Source organism: Lissotriton helveticus, chromosome 9, assembly GCF_964261635.1.
Source record: "Lissotriton helveticus chromosome 9, aLisHel1.1, whole genome shotgun sequence".
In the NCBI taxonomy this organism is placed as follows: domain Eukaryota; kingdom Metazoa; phylum Chordata; class Amphibia; order Caudata; family Salamandridae; genus Lissotriton; species Lissotriton helveticus.
The window spans coordinates 1,097,517,270-1,097,533,210 of NC_136070.1; positions in this window are offsets into that span (position 1 = coordinate 1,097,517,270).

Genomic DNA, 15,941 nt, shown 5'->3' on the forward strand with positions numbered 1-15,941 from the left:
CAGAAGTGGGTCGAGATGGGAAAACCGGAGCAACGCCAGTCCAAACTCCCTTTTGACACACGTAGAACACCGGGGGCGACCTCAGGCACTCAGGGCGCTACTGGGTCGCCCGAACCACGAGATGAAAGTTGGAAAGCTATCCTGGTCGGTATGCAGCAGAGCCTAACGTCTATAGATTCAAAAATTGACTCCATGACCCTCCGATTGGACAGCGTGGTGGCCAAGCTGGATGGCCATGAGGAGCGCATCAAGGGAGTTGAGCAGAGAGTGTCGGACATTGAGGACGAGGCAACAACTAGCAGGAAACATATAGCACATATGGACAAACTCCTGAAGGTCATTGCTGAGCGTAATGAGGATTTGGAATCCCGCTCCCGGAGGAATAATGTACGCGTGATAGGCCTGGCCGAGACCACGAACACGGGGCGCCTAGAGGACTACATGGAACGTTTGCTGGTAGACCTTTTCGGGCGAGACCCCTTCTCGCCACAGCTAGTAATTGAGCGTGCGCACCGTTCACTGGCGCCAAAACCCCCGCCAGGAGCAGCACCGCGTCCGATCATTATGAAATTCCTGAACTACAGGGATAGTATAGGGATAGCGGAAGGGTGACGGTGGCAGAGTCCCCACTCCGCTTGTCTGCCTGAGGTAAAACCATTGTGCCTTGTGTTGAGCTCATAACTGTTGGATGCGAGTGTAAGCAGATTACCTGCGGATCTTTTTAACATTTGTTGACTGAAAACGATGTTGATACTTGTCTTTTAAAAACGGAACAAATTGCATGTTTCCTGTGCTTTTAAAAATGTAAACTTCACTTTACCTGCACTCACTGCACCAACACCTTTCCAGCTGGTTATCTGCTGGTCGTTACTAGCACTTCCCTTCGCTCCTGATTACAAGGGGGAGGAAACTTATACTTGAGGGAAGCCTGTGCTCGTCTTTGCCTCCTGCCCGCCCCGGTCCGACGCGGTAGCCAATACCGTTGTGCGGAGGGCGGGTCAGGGAGAGCCAGGCACTTCCTGAGCGCTTAGCGCTCTAGTGGCTGCGTTTTGCGGGCCTATTTAGGCGGAGCCTTCACAAACAGCAGGCTGCGGAAGGGTGGCGGTGGCAGAGTCCCCACTCCGCTTGTCTGCCTGAGGTAAAACCATTGTGCCTTGTGTTGAGCTCATAACTGTTGGATGCGAGTGTAAGCAGATTACCTGCGGATCTTTTTAACATTTGTTGACTGAAAACGATGTTGATACTTGTCTTTTAAAAACGGAACAAATTGCATGTTTCCTGTGCTTTTAAACATTTAAACTTCACTTTACCTGCACTCACTGCACCAACACCTTTCCAGCTGGTTATCTGCTGGTCGTTACTAGCACTTCCCTTCGCTCCTGATTACAAGGGGGAGGAAACTTATACTTGAGGGAAGCCTGTGCTCGTCTTTGCCTCCTGCCCGCCCCGGTCCGACGCGGTAGCCAATACCGTTGCGCGGAGGGCGGGTCAGGGAGAGCCAGGCACTTCCTGAGCGCTTAGCGCTCTAGTGGCTGCGTTTTGCGGGCCTATTTAGGCGGAGCCTTCACAAACAGCAGGCTGCGGAAGGGTGACGGTGGCAGAGTCCCCACTCCGCTTGTCTGCCTGAGGTAAAACCATTGTGCCTTGTGTTGAGCTCATAACTGTTGGATGCGAGTGTAAGCAGATTACCTGCGGATCTTTTTAACATTTGTTGACTGAAAACGATGTTGATACTTGTCTTTTAAAAACGGAACACATTGCATGTTTCCTGTGCTTTTAAAAATTTAAACTTCACTTTACCTGCACTCACTGCACCAACACCTTTCCAGCTGGTTATCTGCTGGTCGTACTAGCACTTCCCTTCGCTCCTGATTACAAGGGGGAGGAAACTTATACTTGAGGGAAGCCTGTGCTCGTCTTTGCCTCCTGCCCGCCCCGGTCCGACGCGGTAGCCAATACCGTTGCGCGGAGGGCGGGTCAGGGAGAGCCAGGCACTTCCTGAGCGCTTAGCGCTCTAGTGGCTGGGTTTTGCGGGCCTATTTAGCCATCGCCCCCTTCTAGCGCGCAGCGGACGCGCGCAGCGGCGCCGCAGCGACGCCGTAGACCAGCCAAAGAGCTGCCCGTCTGCGCCCGTCCGCGCCAGGGCGGGGCTAGGGGCTCCCCTTCTTTCTATCACATTATGGTCATGGATGCCCCTATCCTACGATATTCGGCACATGCTCTTTTGGCCCTGCAACCCCAGGTAACACACAGGTGCACCAACAAACCGCTAGTCAGCCCCAGAGGGCCTTTTTCATGCTTAAAATGTGGTTTTCAAGCTACTCATCATTATATAATAGTTGGTCACCCTAATATTGATACTGTCACCCCAAATGGCTGGAAAAGCTTTTTACTCAATGTGAGGTCCCTCCCAAAGCATCACATGCAACTTTGGGACTCTATACACAGCATTAAGCCTGAGATCTGTTTCATAACTGAAACATGGCTTAAACCCCATACTATTCCAACTATCACCTTGGGAATACCTATGGGGTATAAAATCCTCCGCCAAGATCGACTGGAGAAAGTTGGGGGCAGGATCGCCATTGTTTATAAGGACAGCCTGAATATTAGGATTTTGGAACATATATTGTTACCCACTATGGAGTTAATTATCTTTCATCTGAAAGTCAGCCCTAAGATTCACTGGAAAGGAGCCCTAGTGTATCGTCCACCTGGTCCCAGTGCTGGGTTCTCTCTGGCTCTGACAGAAATTCTAGCTCCACATATGAAAACAAATGAAAACTTCATTTTACTAGGTGATTTTAATTTTCATATTGATATTGTGGACCACCCCGACACTGTTGCACTCCTGGCAGATCTGGCTTTGTTGGGTCTTCATCTCCGAAGTAGTGGCCCCACTCATTCTGGCGACCACACTCTGGATTTAATTTTTACTACCCTTCCTAATGTTCATTGCTACCCTCCCAAATATATTTACTGGTCGGACCACAAAATGTTAGACTTCTCTTTTCTCCATCTACCCGAACACATTAACCGATCCACCACGCAAATGACCAAACGTAGGCCATGGCATAAAGTCACCCCGGATAGGTTTACCCAAGTCTGGAAACAGCCAGTCTTTACAAACTTGGACGATATTGAGACAGCTCTCTCAAAATTTGACTCCTCACTGATGGAAGCCATTAACGCCCTGGCTCCTCACAAAGTAGTCAAACAACCTACCACAACTAAAAGGGAAGCATGGTACACTGAGGCCCTCAAAATAGAAAAACAAGGGTGCAGGAGATTGGAAAAACTATGGAGACGAACACATAAGGAGGAAGACAAAGATTGCTACTTAACATCTATGACTACCTACTATAAAAACGTCAAAAAAGCAAGGAAAGTCAGTCTTACCTCCCAAATAACAGAGGCAGGCAACTCCACTCGAGAGTTATTTAAAATCATACAGTCCTTTACCAACCCTGTAATATGTGAGAGCCCGGATGTTTTTTCTCAAGATCTCTGCAACAATATCTCCCAATTCTTTGAGGAAAAAATTGAGGGGATATATAAGAAAATTATGAAAGTTACAGGCTCTCTGGAGACTTTGGATCCTGAGACCCCCCCCTCAACGACCCTTGACAAAACGCTCCATGCAATTCCAGAAGTTACCCTAAAAGATCTGACCACGCTTATTGGTAGCATGAAGACTGGCTCCCCCACTGATCTGATCCCTGCAAAAATTATCTCCCCTCTGGTGGAATCATTAGGCCCTACCATTCAGGAGCTTATGAATCTTTCCTTTGCCAAAGGACAACTTCCACAACCTTGGAAAGAAGCGGTTGTGAACCCCATACGGAAAAATTCCACCCTTCCCTGGTCAGAGGTCTCCAACCTTCGCCCTATTTCCCTTCTCCCTTTTATTAGCAAGCTGGCTGAGAAACACGCTAATACCATCCTTTCCAACTTTATCGAGGCGACAGGGGGCCTGGACCAATCTCAATCTGGGTTCAGGCCCAACCACAGCACTGAATCGGCCCTCCTATCTGTGACTGATAAGATCAAAATGTCACAGGATAGAGGAGGGTCTATGATACTAGTGCTGTTGGACCTGTCTGCGGCCTTTGATACCGTGTCTCACAACATCCTTCTCAGCCGCTTGCAGGGAGTGGGAATTGGAGGTTTAGCTCTATCCTGGCTGGAGAGTTTTCTCTCAGGGAGATCGCAATCTGTCAGCCTGGGACCCTATCGTTCCACCTCGAAGGCGCTCACGAAGGGGGTGCCACAAGGCTCATGCCTCAGTCCTACATTATTCAATGTATATGTGGCCCTCCTTGCTGAGATTGTGCGGAAGTATGGGTTCATACCAGTTTCCTACGCTGATGACACCCAGCTCCTCTACCCTTTCAGCTCCCTTGGTCCTACAGTCAAGGAGAATTTGGCCTCTGGCAAATGCCCGGGATCTGATGGGATCCCTATCGACTTTTGTAAGACCTATATCCACATCCTAGCTCCCATACTTAAGGTAGTATTCTATGAGGCGCTGGAAGAGGGCGTACTCCCAGACACTATGCGAGAAGCGCACATACTGTCCTTGCTTAAGTCGGGTAAACTCCCCGATCATTGCGATTCATATAGGCCTCTGTCCTTACTGAATAGTGACACAAAAATACTAGCCAAAGTCCTGGCCACTAGGCTGAACCTCCTGCTTGAAAAATTGGTTTTGCCTGATCAGGCGGGCTTTGTACCTAACCGGGCCACCTCGCATAATTTGCGGATGCTGTTTGCGATCCTCCAAGACATCACGCCTAAATGTGCTGCGGTAGCCGTCTTTCTGGACGCTACTAAAGCGGTTGATTCCCTGGAATGGGACTACATGCTTGGGACACTGGCCTATATGGGGATGCCGGGTCAATTCCTTAGGTGGATTCGGCTCCTGTATGAAGCACCACTTGCCAGGGTACTGCTTAACGGTGCACGCTCCGTACCCTTTCGGATACACAGGGGGACGAGACAGGGGTGCCCACTGTCGCCTGTGTTATTTGCTATTGCAATTGAACCCCTGGCAGCCAAATTGCGCGAGCATCATAATCATAGAGGTCTCAATTACCCTTCCCGTCATGTGCTGGTCTCACTTTATGCGGACGACATTACCCTGTATGTCTGTAACCCGGAGGATAACCTCAACCCTGTGTTACGTGAAATCACGAAATTTGGTGCATACGCAGGAATACAAATGAATTGGAGTAAATCGGCGGTGTTCCCGCTGACTGACCGCACTGTGCCACACCCTCTCGATTATCCCCTGCAGTGGGAGACATCTGACTTCCGCTACCTGGGGATCTACATATCTAGAGATAAGGACATACTTATGAGAACGAACTATGGCAGGGTCATCTCCAAAGTCACGGATAACATCACTTCCTGGCTTAAGCTCCCTTTATCAATGGCAGGGCGCATATCGCTCATCAAAATGGTGATAGTACCTAAGTTCCTCTACTTGTTTGTGAACATTCCATATTACCCCGGGGCGCATTTCTTTGCCACCCTTAAGACTCAACTTGTGCGACTGATCTGGGGAGGGAAACCGGCACGTCTGAAGCAGGACACTATGATGCTGCCATATAGCTTTGGCGGATTCGACGTACCGGACTTCGAAAGATACTACAATAGTGCACAGGCGCATTACGCAGCCTATTGGTTTCAGCCCCCCCCCCCCCCTATATGCCCCATTTGGCGGTAGAGGACGGCCATATGTCACCAATCCCCCCGTCGGGATATGTGTTTGCCCCGTATAAGCCGGGCAATCGGGACCCCACTACGGTGGACTGCACTGTAAAAGCGGTTCACTGGCTAGCTAAAGCTGAGGGCATAACGCGTATTTACTCCCCCAATTTGCCACTGCTGGAGTGCCAATTATTGAAAGTCACCAGTGAGAAAATATGTCAAAATATGCTTGTGAGACTAGGCTATCACAAGTGTGGCGACCTGTTCCTGGAGGGTAAATTCCGCACAAGAGATCAATTCTTCGGAAACGATCCCCCTGCATTTATGGATTTGTTCCTTTACACGAGATTAAAACAGAGTGTGATGGCCATATGCCCTGACTTCCCGGCGGAGCCGGAGACATTCCGATCTCTGCATTTGATGCTGCAGGGTGAGACGCTGAAGCATGCTACATCCACCCTATATGCTAGAAGTAGGTTGGTTCCCCCCCGTGAGCCGGCCAGGGCCAGAGCGGCCTGGGACAAGGACCTGCCTGAACCCCTCACGGATGAGCAATGGGAGGCTGCATGCATGCAGACGGAACGCATTTCCGGCAGTACCAGACTCCGGATACTTCATTTTGAATTTTTTCACAGGCTGTATCACACGCCAGCGCGCCTCCACCGACTAGGGTTACGACAGGACGATAGGTGTCAGCGATGCCCCCGAAGCCCGGCGGATTTCCTACACCTGGCTTGGAGCTGCCCTAAAGTAGCGGAGTATTGGGGGGAGGTAATAGCTGGGCTGACCGATATGCTGGGGGTTGACATTGAGACAACGCCTTTGACGGCTCTCCTGGGGCTAACCACACACATTCTCACCCCACACAGAAAGTTGCTGATGCTGGGTCTGTTGCTTGCGAAACGACATGTGGCATGCCGCTGGGGTAGGGGCAGAGCGCCCAAGTTCAAGGGGTGGATTCAAGATATGATACTATGGCAGGAACATTTACATGCATATGCAGAATTAATGCCATTGCACTCCAGACCTAAGGACATTTGGAGCCCATTCCTAGCGTACCTCCGGAGCCACCAGGGGGAAGAGGAGGGGGAGATGCCTGAGAGGGGGGTAGAGGGGTAAGCTCTGCATGGACGTATGAGGCTGACGCCTGAGTGAACACAGAGCCTTGTATTCTACACTGTTATGTTTACCATGCAATACCTATGTTGGATGTGATGTAATCATTTTTCTGCTGTTGAGGGCTCTGATGACTGTACTCCTATGATTTTACTTGTAACACCTGACTTGCCTCGAAGTATCCACTGAAGATTGAAATTGAATTGCGACCATATGTCAATGTTAGACAGAGTAAGGTATTGATTGCGGACCTGATTTCCTTCCGGCTTTGGAGGGGTGGGGGGGGGGGGTAGTTCGTTGATATGTGTAACTCTAGTTTGACAATGAGGCACTTGCGCAATATACCTGTAATGTGTATTGATGAATGTAAAATATATAAATAAAGTTAAAAAAAAAAACTATTCTCTGACCCTGCTCTGATCCTCTAAGCACGGTCAGAGAAAAGTTACAATTAGGCAACGAGGCGCCTGTCCCAACAATTAAACCTCAGCAGGAAGCACTTACAGATAAAAAAAAGCAGGTGCCCGAGTTGAAGATCAAATTCATTAACGCATTATAATCAGCCCAAGAATCTAGTGAGCTAGTTGCTAGGCAGGTGTGCTTTCTCCCCAGATCTACAGTCTACAATTAGCTGTAATTCGTGATGGGGGTCTAGGCATCCACGAGTTTCTCGAGCGCAATCCCCCTGTACTTCCAGTGACCAGGAGGCTGCTTTCTCCTCATCTGCTGCGCTGATCGGTCTCTGAACTTTATAAACAAGAGGCATGTGAACTCGCACAGAAGCCCGGCCCAACACGCACTAGGCTATGCAACCTCTTCCCTCCCTTCCCCCACTGTGATGGACAGCTCACTCGAGGGACCTCGGCGCCTATGGGCGCGGTGGCAAAGTTACAGACACATGTGGTCACTGAACACAACTCTTCTGGGCATTTACACAGCTGTAGTGCAGGAAACGCACGATACATTTACCCAATGAGGTAACACTTACTGCTTTCTCCTCATCTGCTGCTCTTATCAGTCTCTGACCCTTCATAAACAAGAGGCATGTGAACTCGCACAGAAGCCCAGCCCCACACATACTAGGCTATGCAACCTCTTCCTGCCCTTTCACCCACTGTGATGGACAGCTCACTCAAGGGACCTTGGCGCCTATGGGCGCGGTGGCAAAGTTACAGACACACGTGGTCACTGAACACAACTCTTCTGGGCATTTACACAGCTGTAGTGCAGGAAAAGCACAATACATTTACCCAACGAGGTAGCACTTACTGCTTTCTCCTCATCTGCTGCTCTTATCGGTCTCTGACCCTTCATAAACAAGAGGCATGTGAACTCGCACAGAAGCCCGGCCCCACACATACTAGGCTATGCAACCTCTTCCCGCCCTTTCCCCCCCTGTGATGGACAGCTCACTCAAGGGACCTCGGCGCCTATGGGCGCGGTGGCAAAGTTACAGACACATGTGGTCACTGAACACAACTCTTCTGGGCATTTACACAGCTGTAGTGCAGGAAAAGCACGATACATTTACCCAACGAGGTAGCACTTACTGCTTTCTCCTCATCTGCTGCTCTTAGCAGTCTCAGACCCTTCATAAACAAGAGGCATGTGAACTCCCACAGAAGCCCGGCCCCACACACACTAGGCTAATCAACCTCTTCCCGCCCTTTCCCCCACTGTGATGGACAGCTCACTCGAGGGACCTCGGTGCCTATGGGCGCGGTGGCAAAGTTACAGACACATGTGGTCACTGAACACAACTCTTCTGGGCATTTACACAGCTGTAGTGCAGGAAAAGCACAATACATTTACCCAACGAGGTAGCACTCACTGCTTTCTCCTCATCTGCTGCTCTTATCGGTCTCTGACCCTTCATAAACAAGAGGCATGTGAACTGGCACAGAAGCCCGGCCCCACACATACTAGGCTATGCAACCTCTTCCCGCCCTTTCCCCCACTGTGATGGACAGCTCACTCGAGGGACCTCGGCGCCTATGGGCGCGGTGGCAATGTTACAGACACACGGGGTCAACTCTTCTGGGCATTTTCCCAGCTGTATTGTAGGAAAAGCACGATACATTTACCCAACGAGGTAGCACTTACTGATTAGCCAGTGGAAAGTACTCCAGTTAAGTATGGTGCAAATCGCAAAAAAATCCGCGATTTCGCAGGAACATCCGCGAATTTGTGGACTTTTTTGCGATTTCGCGTGAATTTGCGGACCGCTGATTTGCAAAATTCGCCCATACTTATATTAGCACAATACATAGCTATTTGGAAATGGCCTTTTGGCATGGGTAGAAGTAAATGAGTGAAAATACTTTGCTCCCCCATACCACTAGAGAAGGAGAAAAAAACTGTTAGAGGACTGAGAAATTGCCAAGCCTCAGACAGCAACATGTTCACAACACAAGTGCGTGTTTTAAAGAATATATGTATGAGGTTGCACCTTCCCTACTGAGTTTGCACAAGGAGATGCTGGCCTGCAGACAACTCCCCTGTCCATGTGCAAGGCAGTAGTCATTACATTGCTCAATCCTAATAAACCCAACATTTCTATGATTCCTACAGGCAACTCTTGCTACTAAATGTAGATGACAAAAGTATAGCAAGAATCATGAAGATGAGGTGTCTCTCTCTGTTTCACTGTCCATCCAGCTTTAAATCAGGTATATCCACGGCTGAAAATCTGCAAATACTGTTCACAGTAGTGCATCAAATTGATCCAGGCTTTGTGGTAGTGGCTATATACGTCATTGCAGCTAAGAATTCTGACTTCCCGCAATGGCTTTTTCTAAAGATGATGTTGGAGCAGATTGGGTTGGGTGGAGCCATAGTGCAGTGGAATATACTCCCATATGCCGTCCCTGTTGACCGGATAAAGGTGAATAATTTGAAATCAGACACAATATAGAGTTGATCTCGTGTATTTTCATTGGTGTGTTGGATAATTCAGAGATATGAGTTGAGAAGTAGGCTCTCTATGTTTTTCTCAAAGCTTTAATACAATGGTAAGAAGGAGGCAGCAATTTTACACTTCATAAAATGTCTTTCTTTTTCTATATTTGCCCTGTCCACACCTTTGAGGATTTTCAGGTTTTGTAATCTTCTAAATCTCTCCCTTTCTTGGGAAGTAGGCGTACTCTCAGGACGAGTTCAGCCATGGGTGCATGTAAGGACTGGGAGTGGAGAGTCAAATAAGGTGGAACGTATATCTAAAAGACATGACATACTTAAGACCATAAGCCATAGATTGAGTAGGCTGGAAGGAGACATTAAGCACTGTAGGATGCATATAATACCCCACACCAGTCAGAAATGTTGCACAGCGCACATCCTAAACTGCAGGAATACATGCATGAGGCCAGAAAAGGAATTAGATTCTTGAACAAATACGCAGGGACCAGGTGTTATGGAGAAGGTGAAAGACCAGGGCACACATTGGCCAAACTGACCCGACTACAGTCATTGGCTTAGGATGTAGTGATGACTAACTCACCCGACGGCACACTGCAATACCACACAGATATATAATAAATGTCTTCGCTCAATATTATGGTCAGCTGTAAAAAGTCTATTGATTCTCCACCTATTAGCACAAAAATACAAAGCTATTTGGGAATGGCACTTTGGCATGGGTAGAAGTAAATGAGTGAAAATACTTTGCTCCCCCATACCATTAGAGAGGGAGAAAAAAGAGGACCGGATGAAGGTGAATAATTTGAAATCAGACCCAATATAGAGTTGATCTTGTGTATTTTCATTTGTGGGTTGGATAATTCAGAGATATGAGTTGAGAAGTAGGCTCTCTATGTTTTTCTCAAAGCTTTAATACAATGGTAAGAAGGAGGCAGCAATTTTACACTTCATAAAATGTCTTTCTTTCTCTATATTTGCCCTGTCCACACCTTTGAGGATTTCCAGGTTTCGTAATCTTCTAAATCTCTCCCTTTCTTGGGAAGTAGGCGTACTTTCAAGATGAGTTCAGCCATGGGTGCATGTAAGGACTGGGAGTGGAGAGTGAAGTTATCTGGAGTAGGGAATTTGGATCCTTGAGAGATTTCTTTACCCACTCCAGGGGCCACCCGTCCATTGGATTTCAGAAGGAGCTTTAACCTAAGATGAAAGGCATTGAGCAAGGAGATGAAATGGTGGTTGTTACAGGTTATTGTTTTTCATTTTTGATGATAAGTGTCTTCTTGTGGGAGGCAATGACATCCAAGGTTTGGCCTAGGGTGTGGGGGTTTTCAGATAGCTTGTGCTAATTCAGAGCTTCAATACTGACAATCAGTGATTTTATCTGTTGCATACTGTGACTGTCAAACTAATTGTCAGTCCTTCAGTGTGCAGAGTGTGTTCTAATTCAATGCAATTATTTCTTAGTTATATGGAGAGAGAGAGATGAGAGACAGATGTACGGCGAAGAAAGAGAATGACTGTCAATGATCTCAGGTGATAATTACAGTTGAGAGATGATAGGGGCTGTGGTCGGACTGGAAGTGGGGTTTTATGGCAGGAGGTTTGATAGTAGAGTGAAATAGAGTGTAGAATCTGAGGGTTTTTGACAGTTTCTTTGGGGAGAGTTAGTGTGTGGGTAGGTTTAGATATGCCACATGAAGGAGAGGAAGCTATTGGAGAGTGAAAATGTTCTGGAAAGAAGCAGTGCATGCGCGCTCAGGACAGGACTTCTGGTCTGAGGTACATGTTGGTTTAGGTAGGCTACAGAAAAGCTGATAGTAACTGGTTATTGTAATAAACATTACCAGTTTCCTGATCTCCACACAGACGTGGCACATGTGCAGCTACATGAATGAGAGGGTTCAGAAGATAATGCAGAGGTTACTTAATCACTGAATGGCATCATGTTCAACCTTTTGTTGCCATACAGGATGAAAAGGTGCATGATGTCATTTCGGCTGCCTCTGTTATCCATGAATCAATGTTTATGCCTCAGTGGTAAGTGTACCATCATGTGAAATTCAACATTGTGCGGAATGTTCAGGTGAAGTGCTTTCTCCAAGGGAAAAAATGTTTCCCTGCAGGAAAAAAAGAGAAAAAATATGCGTTTGCACAGAGGACTGCGTTTAAATCTATGCTATGTACATTTGTGCCCATGGGCATCAAGAGCCTGACACAGCCTCCAGGCATACTGCTGATAATGCTTGTGGAAGTAGTACATGTGCACCCATAAGTAGGCGCACCTCTTTTGGTTAAGACATCACTTTGTTAGTAAATTGGGCTCATTGAAGCCCCTTCGCAAAGCCTTTTGTAGCACGCTAAAAACAACTCTAGTAGTACTTTTTACATGATTGCAAATTGGCCCGAAAACATCTAAAATGGGAATAAAATGTAATATTTAGATAATATTCACATGCCATTAGCACAAATAGCAAGGGCTGTCTATGCTTTGCACTTTTATTAATAGGGAGATGGATATGTTGGGGGGTGATTCACAAAGGCATGTAAGAGTACTTACAATAGTACTCCTGTAGTACTGCTTCCTGTATTCATGAATTATTTTGTGTGAAATAGCTCCATTGCATGTAATATTATTCAAAAGTGCAAATGTTGCAGCTACAGAAAAGCATCCATTCACCTAAACTACGGCTGCATTCTAGAGAACCATTAGGGCATTTTAAAGATGAACCACAATTTAAGTACCTTCACATCTTACGTCCTAGGTGACAACTGCCCCCACCTCCATAAGTTGTCAGGTGTAATACCAACATCAAAAGCCTTCCCGGGTCTTTAGTTTCCTCCTAAACATTAAAGGTCTAGGTGTAAAAGCACAGCTTGCAAAGAGTCATTATCAGAATAGCTAGCCATGTCTCAAACAGTGGCATGGACCACATAGCTGCTATGTTGTCAACCAGATTCATTTAAAAGATATGCAGTGATCTACAGTACTATTATGTTTGGTCCCTTCGGAGTTACCAATTTTATTTATATTTTTTATATATTGTGTTGTATGGGAGCATTAAGGATCAGATTGAGACAAAAACAGGCGAAAATAAAGGTGGCCTCCATTAGCGACTCAGCAAAAATATGTCTCACATTTGGAAATGTGGGCAGTTTTGAACTTTTAAAGACATGCTCTGTAGGTGTTTTGCAAGGTATGGGAGATTGCATGAATGTGTTCTTGCTGTAGGCAATCTTTATGATAATATCAGGGATAGCAACAGTGCCAACTGGCTTACCAGACAATAAAACAGGCCCACAAACAGTCAAAAACAATCCTACAAACTGCGTTTCACACCAGCCCTTCTGGCACTTCCAGATTGTCCTGTATGCTATCCTGAGAGGGGTAGGTTGCCGGCTATTGACTGCACATGATGCCCAAACCGTGCAATGTGTAGCTTTCCCTGCAATACCTAAGGGGCATGTTTTTTTTCCTATAGGGTCAGACACTCCTTCTTTTGACTAGTCCATAGGAGGTATTGGTTTCACCTCACTTTTTAGGTGGTTTTCGGATTGCACAGTTTCAGCGATTTGGACTCCTGTCCTGATCCCATTCAGATTAGGATATTCTGATGGTCCTAACAAATTGCCGTAGATCATTTGAGACTACTTTGTTGGCAAGAAACATGTTGACCTCTACTTAGATTGATCACTTGGGATATGAAGGAACATCATTTCCTTCACAGTTTCACTTTGTTTTGAGATATGACAAGATCCACCAGCATAATAAAGTAGCCATTATATGGCCCTTTGTCATTTTTCACTTTTCACTCCTTTTCTCCAATTTACACCTTCAGCACTTGCACTTCAGGCTCATTACAGCAAATCATGTTAAAAGAGCTCGAGCAAAGAGCCCCCTCGAGTGGCCCGTAGGGCGTTGCAGTGCAAGCACCATCAGAAGCTGCCCAGTGATGAAGCATGCCACCCAATACGGTGGGTGAGGGCTCTTGCTACTGAATAGTCACAATCCTCTAGTCTTTCTTGGCATGGTTGTGATACCAATGGTATTCCCCCATGAGATGAATTTAGCAACTGCCTGCTAACTTTTTGCCATTGATTCCTTTATACAGGGGAAGGCTGGAACTTGATTTCTCCTAGTCCCCCCTCTTTTTGTAGTTTCATACACCTATGCAGCGCTTAATCTTTAAAACAATAAGTGGCAGGGTGCAAACCTTTAGTCAGATGCCTGCAGATGGGACTATTGAATGTTGGTGTGTTGATTCCAAGTAATACCTCTTTGATCCACCACCAGACATTCCTGCCTCTTTATTTCACTCTTGCAGGTGCTTTTTATTACTGATTCTCGCTTTGTCTTTGTTTTTAGGTAGAGCATTCAAGACCTCTTGTATATACTTCAGTATATACTTATATGTGTATGTACTTCGTAAGCTCTGGAGATCAGCCCTAGGACTGGTCTGCTTCTGCTTAGGGACTTTTTTTCTGTTCAACTGCCTCAATTTACCTTTCTTGATAGAAAACTACCAGCAGAGGTCAGTAAAAGACCAGAATTGCTTTCTGCTGAGGAACTTCTGGAAAAAACTTTTCTGGCAACTGCCTCTATTTAACTTTCTAGTTAGAAAACGACCAAAAGAAGTCAGTAAAATACCAGAATTACTTTAGTATTCTCTAGATTCCAAGCAATAGAAATTTTCTTCCACGAGCACCCGTAGACAATAATATGCTTTAGATCTTGTATTTTCAGTGATATGACCACCGAAGGCCCTGATTTTACATTAAAACCAGAGCTTTGGACTATACCATTTCCCGTTGAAAGGCAATATTTCTCTCCATGTGTTCCCATACCTGGTGTGTCACGCAGTTTGGTGCTTACTTTCCCTCCATGTTAAAGAACAGTAGAAGTTTCAGCACCCAGGCTAATGTGCTGCATAGCTAAATACATAAGACCGATTGCATTGCAAATGCTTGTTTCTGTCATTGCCTTCCTCCTTCTTTTCCCCCCGTCTGTGTTTTTCTCTATACAGGAAAAATGAGTGCTGGTACCCAAAAAAGTAGTGCTAGGGGGTCCCTACTGCGGCCACTTCCTCCATGCACTCTTAGGGAGTTCAGCTGTCTCTAGGCGCTGTAGGAAACAAAAACCCTTGATCATTGTAGTAGCACTCCGCCCATCTTTCACGTGTATAGATTTTCCTTTCCAACCCTTTACCTTCTCTTAGTAAAGCTTTGGCTCTTCTTGTGTTCTCGATTCCTTGCTGGTCCTCAATCATTACAGCTCGGTCTCTGTTTCTGAATGTTTAAAATCATTCAATAAACGCCTATGAACCAGCAATAACTTCCCTGCTAGAGAGCTAATTCAAGAAAATCAATCGTCATTTGGTTCTGCTGACGACTGCCGTACTTCCTGTTTTGTAATGAAGATAAATACGATGGGGAAGACTCATCAGCACGGCTGTGGCAGCCTTGAACCATTAATGCGAGAATGATGCAGAAAAAGGACTTGAATATATAGCTAACATTGATAGAGCATTAATCTAAGAAGGGGCATTTTTAATATTATTCTGTAATGTACCAGATTTCTATTTAATCACATTGATTAAAAAAATAACTCAGCTAAGAGCCAGTGATCTAGACTGCAGGAAACATGTGGATTTTATGATTCACGATATATATTAGAAAAAGGTCTGTCTTCTCTGCACATCACCATAAATGTGCTTGCTCTTCAGTTTCACATCACACGCTTCTGTATTTGCTGACCTCACTCGATATTTAACTGCAACTTCCTGTCTTGCCCTATAAATTGAAATAAACTATGATCTTAAACATTTTTCTCTTTCCTCACTGAACGCCTTCCTCCACGACTAAAAGATCACATGTGAATCTAATTGTGTTAATTTGAATTACTATCCATGTGTTAATGCAGGGTCACTTAACCGAAACCATAGTATTTCGAAAGTAACAGTGTGATAATAATAAAGGGGTTTATAAAGCGCCTGGTGACGCCTCCCGGCGTATCCCCGCGCTAAAGGAAAAGTGTCAGAGAACAGTGGAGGTGAGGAGCCTAAAGGGCAAATAGGTACGTTTTTAGTAGTTTTCTGAAGGTGGCTTCATTATTTGCTAGCCTAATATTGGTGGGAAGGGAGTTCCATTTGATTGCTGCCAGGGAACGGAAAGACCGACCTCCCATTCTGGATTTTTTT